Below are 6,959 nucleotides of genomic sequence, written 5' to 3' on the forward strand. Positions count from 1 at the left end.
AAATGCTTGTCTCTTAAAAGTAGGGCTTAAATTAAACCTTAATCGGTTTTCAAAAATAGCAATTGAGGATTTTGTCTAAGTAAGTAAACGTGTAGGATTGCTTATTTAAAGATTTTTTTTTAAAGGAACAGATTTTTCTTAAAATGGAGTAAAGGTGAAAGGATGCCATCTTAGCTGATTTTAAGCAAAATCATGACATGAGACAAGTAAGTTTTCAGCTGCCATGACGTCCTTTCCACCCTTCTCTGTTTTTGTTCCCACTTATAAAGCATATTTTTCTATCATAAGAAAAAGTACATTAAAACACTAGGACATTGGTATAAATTAATTAAAAAATGTCAGGCCTCCGAAGATAAAAGAATTACACGCTTTACAAAAGCATCCCAGAGGAAGAAATAAGCAATTAACCTTCATTCTCACCATGGGATAATTTCCTCCTTCCCTTCCTTTTCTCTTAGGCAGTGATTCTACTTCCATAAGAAACAAAAGCTGTTTTCCCTCCAGTCCCTTCCAGAACAGTCAACATACTTACATTCCTATCAGCCTTGTCTTTCCCAAAGCACTTACCATAGATTGCACACAGTATAGTTGCTTGGCTCCTGCTTAATGAGCTCGGATAGAAAGCTCAAGTAACTGCATCTTGTTCTTTGCATGCTCAGTTGGAAGCACCTTGCCTGGACCTACGAGGTGGGTGAAAATGAATTCGTGTTGAAGGATCGTGTAAAGTCCATCATTTACTACAGAACAGAGAACCTTGTATGAATGAAGCCATCTCTGGAGTTAATTGCTCCAAAGTTAGATCTTACATTTGAACTCAAAATAGTTTCCTTACAGTTTTGTGTTTACACACACTTTAACATTCTTAAACTTTTGGTGGCACATTTTAGGGGATTAACAAAACAAAACAAGCTAAATAATTCAGCAACAAGTACAACCTATAGCTAATGTTTTGCAGCAAGGCGTCAAGGGGTCAGGGCAGACTCCCCAAGATGGCATGGGCAAGGAGGTGCTTTACCCCACCCCATGGCCCACAGAGTCTTCGTCAGCATCCCCCTTGCTGCAAGCCACCCCAAGTAACATACAGTTTAAATAAAAGCTGGATCTAGCTATGCAGACTCAGTTTACATGTCTCCTACCTTCACCTTTCAAGCAGATAACCAACCTACGTAGAAATTCAGTAGTCACCACCAGTCAAGTTGGGATCCACTAACACCTGTCTCATAATGCCTTAGCATTATGTCGTTCTGCCTTGCCCAGGCTCTTTTATATGCTCAAGAGGCATCCTCACATTTGACTAAACACTCTCTTTCTTTGGCACTAATCACTATGCTTGCCTTTTACCTGCGGCCACCTGTACTCTTATTCCGTACACACTGCGCCCTCAGATCAGTGTTCTGGCAGACAGCCGTTGCTGTAACTGCATGAATAGCTGTAGTAAATAAGAGCGGAAAGGTGGGTACGCTGTGACAGGTCCACAGCACTCCGCAACCTGACAGGCCATGGAAGCTTGGTCAGCAACCGTGAGGAGAAGTCAGTGGCACCTGAGACCCCCTCAGAATGGAGGCCCCTCAATTTCTTTCTCTTGATCCTTCATATCTCCCCAACCCAGGGGCAGATCCAGATTTGGGGGGCTTGAAATTTATACAATCTGGGAGTTCTTATTTATACAAAATAATAAAAATAATAAATACAGAATTAGCTATGAAAATGAATATTTATTTCAATTGAGAAAAAAACACAACAAATTACACATTTTAAAAAGCTGACATATACCCCCCAGCATCACAAAATCCACAAAAAAATATAATTATTCAAATTAATTAACTGCCAGATGCAACTCTATAATAATACTTTCCTAGCATTTTTGGCTGCATACTTTTTGAATACTTTTTTGTTGTTAAACTGAGGTACAACTGATATATAACATTATATTACTTTTATGTGTACAACATAATGATTTGACATTTATATATACTGTGAAATGATCACCATAATAAGTCTAGTTAACATCTGCCACCATATATAGTTACTAAAATTTTTTTTTCTTGTGATGAGGACTTTTTTTTGTGTGTGTGTGGAAGATCATCCATGCCAATCCTCCTCTTTTTGCTGAGGAAGACTGGCTCTGAGCTAACATCTATTGCCAATCCTCCTCCTTTTTTTCCCCAAAGCCCCAGTAGATAGTTGTATGTCATAGCTGCACATCCTTCTAGTTGCTGTATGTGGGACACGGCCTCAGCATGGCCGGAGAAGCGGTGCGTCGGTGCGTGCCTGGGATCTGAACCCGCGCCGCCAGTAGCGGAGCTCGAGCACTTAACCGCTAAGCCACAGGGCAGGCCCCTGATGAGGACTTTTAAGATTTACTTTCTTAGCAACTTTCAAATATGCAATACAGTATTATTAACTATAGTCACCATGCTGTACATTACATCTCCATGACTTATTTATTTTGTAACTGTAAGTTTGTACCTTTTGACCCCCTTCACCCATCTCACCCCCTCACCCCTCAGCTCTGGCAATCACTAATCTGTTCTCTGTGTCTATGAGCTTGGGTTTTGTTTTGTTTTGTTTTAATTCCATATAGAAGTGAGATCCTGTAGTATTTTTCTTTCTCTGTCTGACTTAGTTCACTTAGCATAATGCCCTCAAGGTCCATCCATGTTGTTTCAAATGGCAAGATTTCACTCTTTTTTGTGGCTGAAAAATATTCTGTTGTATATATATATACATACCACATCTTTATCCATTCATCCATCAATGGACATTTGAGTTGTTTCCATGTCTTGGCTATTGTAAATAATGCTGCAATGAACAAGGGGGTGCATATAGCTTTTCAAGTTAGTGTTTTCTTTTCTTCAAATACCCAGAAGCGGAATTACTGGATCATATGGTAGTTATATTTTTAATTTTTTGAGGAACTTCCATTCTGTTTTCCATATTGGCTGCACCAATTTACATTCCCACCAGCAGTGGACAAGGATTCCCTTTTTTCCACATCCTCCCAACACTTATTATTTTTTGTCTTTTTGATAATAGCCATTCTAAAAGGTGCGAGGTGATATCTTATCATGGTTTTGATTTGCATTTCTCTGATGATTAGTGATGCTGAGCATCTTTTCATGTACCTGTTGGCCACCTATATGTCTTTGGAAAAATGTGTATTCAGATCCTCTGCCCATTGTTTAATTGGATTGTTTGTTTTTTTGCTACTGAGTTGTTTATATATTTTAGATATTAACCCTTTATCAGATATATGATTTGCAAACATATTCTCCCATTTAGTAGGTTGCCTTTTCATTTTGTTGATGATCTCCTTTGCTGTGTAGAAGATTTTTAGTTTGATGTAGTCTTACTTGTTTATTTTGCTTTAGTTGCTTTTGCTTTTGGAGTCAGATCCCAAAAATCGTTGCCAAGACTGATGTCAAGGAGCTTACTGCCAATGCTTCCTTCTAGGAGTTTTATGGTTTCAGGTCTTACATTCAAGTCTTTAATCCATTTTGAATTAATTTTTCTGTTTGGTGTAAAATAGTAGCCCAGTTTCGTTCTTTTCTATGTGGCCGTCCAGTTTTCCCAACACCAGTTATTGAAGAGACATTCCTTTTCCCGCTGTATATTCTTGGCTCTTTTGGTTACTTCTTTATATGACAAATGGTAAGATTTCTGGGCATTTCCATTTTACTCAAGTAGTGACCAATTTCAAATACTCATTACACTAGGTAATGACAACACTCATTACCTAGTTTGCTATCAGTACCCCCTTTGTAGTAGCATATTATGAATCTTATGTTGGTATAAAATCAATGTTGGTATTTCCTATCAAATCAGCAAGAAATTTATATCTTTTTTCAGTGTGTTGATATAATTTACTTCTCTTTACTAATTTGATTATCAAATAATCCAAAAGCTTATTATTTCTTTTCAAAATTTATCTCTTCATTTTAATTAATTGTGGCTCTTGGTATGATCTGAAATTTTAAAATATTATAATTAGCTTCCAGATGTCAGAATAATTTCTCATCTTTATTGCCTTTGTTTCATATTCTATTAATTTTTATCTGAATTTTCACTATATTTATTAATAAATGTAAGATAATAAAATAAAGTATTCTTCATATTGATCTAATTCAGGAGTCTGTAATTTCTTACTATTTTATTGAAACCTGTTTCCAAATTACAGTTAAAATGGCATACGTAAACTTTATCAACTTTTTGAATAAACTTATTGTGTTGAAGTTAATTTTTAGTGTTCAAAATGTATGTTAGATTCTTGAACTATTATTATTCCCATGTTCTAAGTCTTGAATAAGTTTATAATGAGCATACTATCTTATATCTAGAATTGTTAAAGAAATATACATGTTGTTAAAGAAAAATCCAAGTCACATGTCTTTAAAATGCTCCATCTGCAAGAGTATAAACACAACAAAACAATGCTGCAAAATTTAAAATAGTCAACAATTTCAGGTACTGCAAAGGCCTTTTTTTTTTCTGTCTACCACAGGAGATTAAGTGAATGAGCTGCAGTCTGCACACATTCTCCCATTTATTAATATTTTAAAGAGTGCTTACAGCCATTTGTCTTCACCATTGTCGTATGCTAATCACTAGTAAGTAGTTTATGTGCATTACTTCTTTTTATTTCCACAACTATCCTATTAGTTGCGGATATTATGACTATTATTATCTCCATTTTACAGATGAAACAGTGAGGCTTGAACGTGTATGTAGCTGGCAAATGATTGAGCCAGAAGTCAAGCTCAGGAACTCTAAATCTGGGGTTCAGGCTCCTGACTGCTACAAGATTCTGCCTTCTTTGGTGGCTGTATTAATATAAGTGAAAAGAAGATTTAGAAGGAGGAAATGTTTGCCCTGAAGTACCTGAAATATTTGCATAACCTTAGCTGGGGTTTTTTTGTGGCAAGAAAAACACATTTTGCAAAGCTGAAAGGGTCCCTATTTTTTCCCAGTACCTGTTGTAATGAGTGATTGGATTGTAGCAGCTATTTTTAGCCCTGAGACCTGCAGAAGGCGCACATGGACTTTCAGCTCTTACACTGTTTTGATGGCTACTCCAGACACAGCTATAGGTTATTGGAGGGCCTGTGGTATCTTGGATCCTGCCCCTGACTGACTGTGCCCTCTGTTGAATTATATCACCAGACTGGGCCACAGGCTTGTCATCTATAAAATGAGAGAGCTACACTAAATGGTCTCTGAGGTCTCTTCCAGCTGTAAAATTCTGTAAACCTCAACTGCAGTGCCAGCTGAAGCAGGAACATGGGGTGTACCTTGTACCAAAGAAGTTTATTCATCTTTAGTTGCTGAAGTCATACTGTTTAGATATGGAGTCATAGTTCAAGGCAGAATACATAGTAAAAGACAAATCAAACTATCCTCTCTTCTCAAATATTCCGATTTATTAATTATCCACAAAATTAAAATGAAGGGGCTGTGAGATTAATATGCTTTGTTGTATATGAGTAAAGATATTATGGGAGATACTCAATATCACTGATGAAAAAATAACAATAATGATGTTCTCACTTTCATTCATATTGGTTTATTGCAACGAGATATATAACTTCTGTAAATCCAATTTAAAAAGTCAGTCATTATGCAGGCATGTTTACAAATAAATGTTCCTGACTAAGAATTATAAATGACCAATAAGCTCATGAAAACAATATCACCAAGAATAAAAGAAGTGAAATTTAAAGCAGAGAAATACAATTTTCTAGCCCTCAAACTGATAAAGATTGAATGGAAGTGTAATTTGGCAAAACTTTCTAAGGGAAAATATATATTTAGAATTTTGTATACTCTTTAACCCAATGTATTCTATCTTCAGAAATTTATCCTAAACAAATAATCACACTGAAAACTACAAAACATTGCTCAAAAATTTTTTTTAAAGACCTAAATAAATGGAGAGACATCCTGTGTTCATGGATTGGAAGACTTAATGTTGTTAAGATATCTATACCACCCAAAGAGATCTACAGATTCAATGTAATACTTATCAAAATTGCAATGGTATTTTTTGCAGAAATAGAAAAGCAGATTTTCAAATTCATTGGATCTCCAAATAGCCAAAATAATCTTTAAAAAGAACAAAGTTGGAGGACGCACACTTCCTAAATTCAAAACTTAACTATAAAGCTACCACAACCAAAACAGTGTGGTACTGGCATAAGGACAGACATATAGACCAGTAAAATAGAATCAAGAGTCCAGAAATAAATTCATACATCTATGGCCAATTTTTTTAAACAAGGGTTCCAAGACCATTTAAGGGGGTGTCTTGACAAGAGTACAGCCATGTTTGGCTGTTCCATTGACCTACAGCCACCAGCACAAAAAGAAATATAAAAGCTGCTTTCTGCGTGGTGGGAACTGGCCCTTCTCCCACGGAGAGAGTTGCAAGTTGTAACATTTCAAGGCTCTTGGAGTGTCGCAGCACGGGATAGACTGGCCATCTGTGCTGGGCTAGGACGATAACCAAAGAGAACAATGCACGTACACAACTACTGGGCTGGGACGTTAGCCAAGGGGCTCAGTGCACGTACACCACTGATAACCATTTGTGCTTGGGAACACTAGATGCCTGCTCTGCAAACTCTGTAACTGCTTATATAAACTGCTGGAGACTGAGACCTGGTGAGAGTTCCACCTGTGGAAGGGACGCCTTGCCCAGGACGTGATTCCGCCCAGCCGTGTCCATTGACAGGACTCTCCCGGCAGTGGGGCATGGATGTTGTGAGTAATTGATTTATTGTGAAGTAATTGATTTGATGTGTTCTCTTTTCGGTGAACCTGGTGTTTCTCTTTCCGGTTGATTTGTGTCATTTCCCTTCAGTCGATCTGGTGTTTCCTTTTCCGATCGATTTGATGCTTTTCCCTCTTATTATATGACCTATTCGGATCTGCTGCTATCTCAGCCGATGTGGGTGTTTTCCCTT

The sequence above is a fragment of the Diceros bicornis genome, chromosome 33, assembly GCF_020826845.1.
Source record: "Diceros bicornis minor isolate mBicDic1 chromosome 33, mDicBic1.mat.cur, whole genome shotgun sequence".
Classification (NCBI taxonomy): Eukaryota; Metazoa; Chordata; class Mammalia; order Perissodactyla; family Rhinocerotidae; genus Diceros; species Diceros bicornis.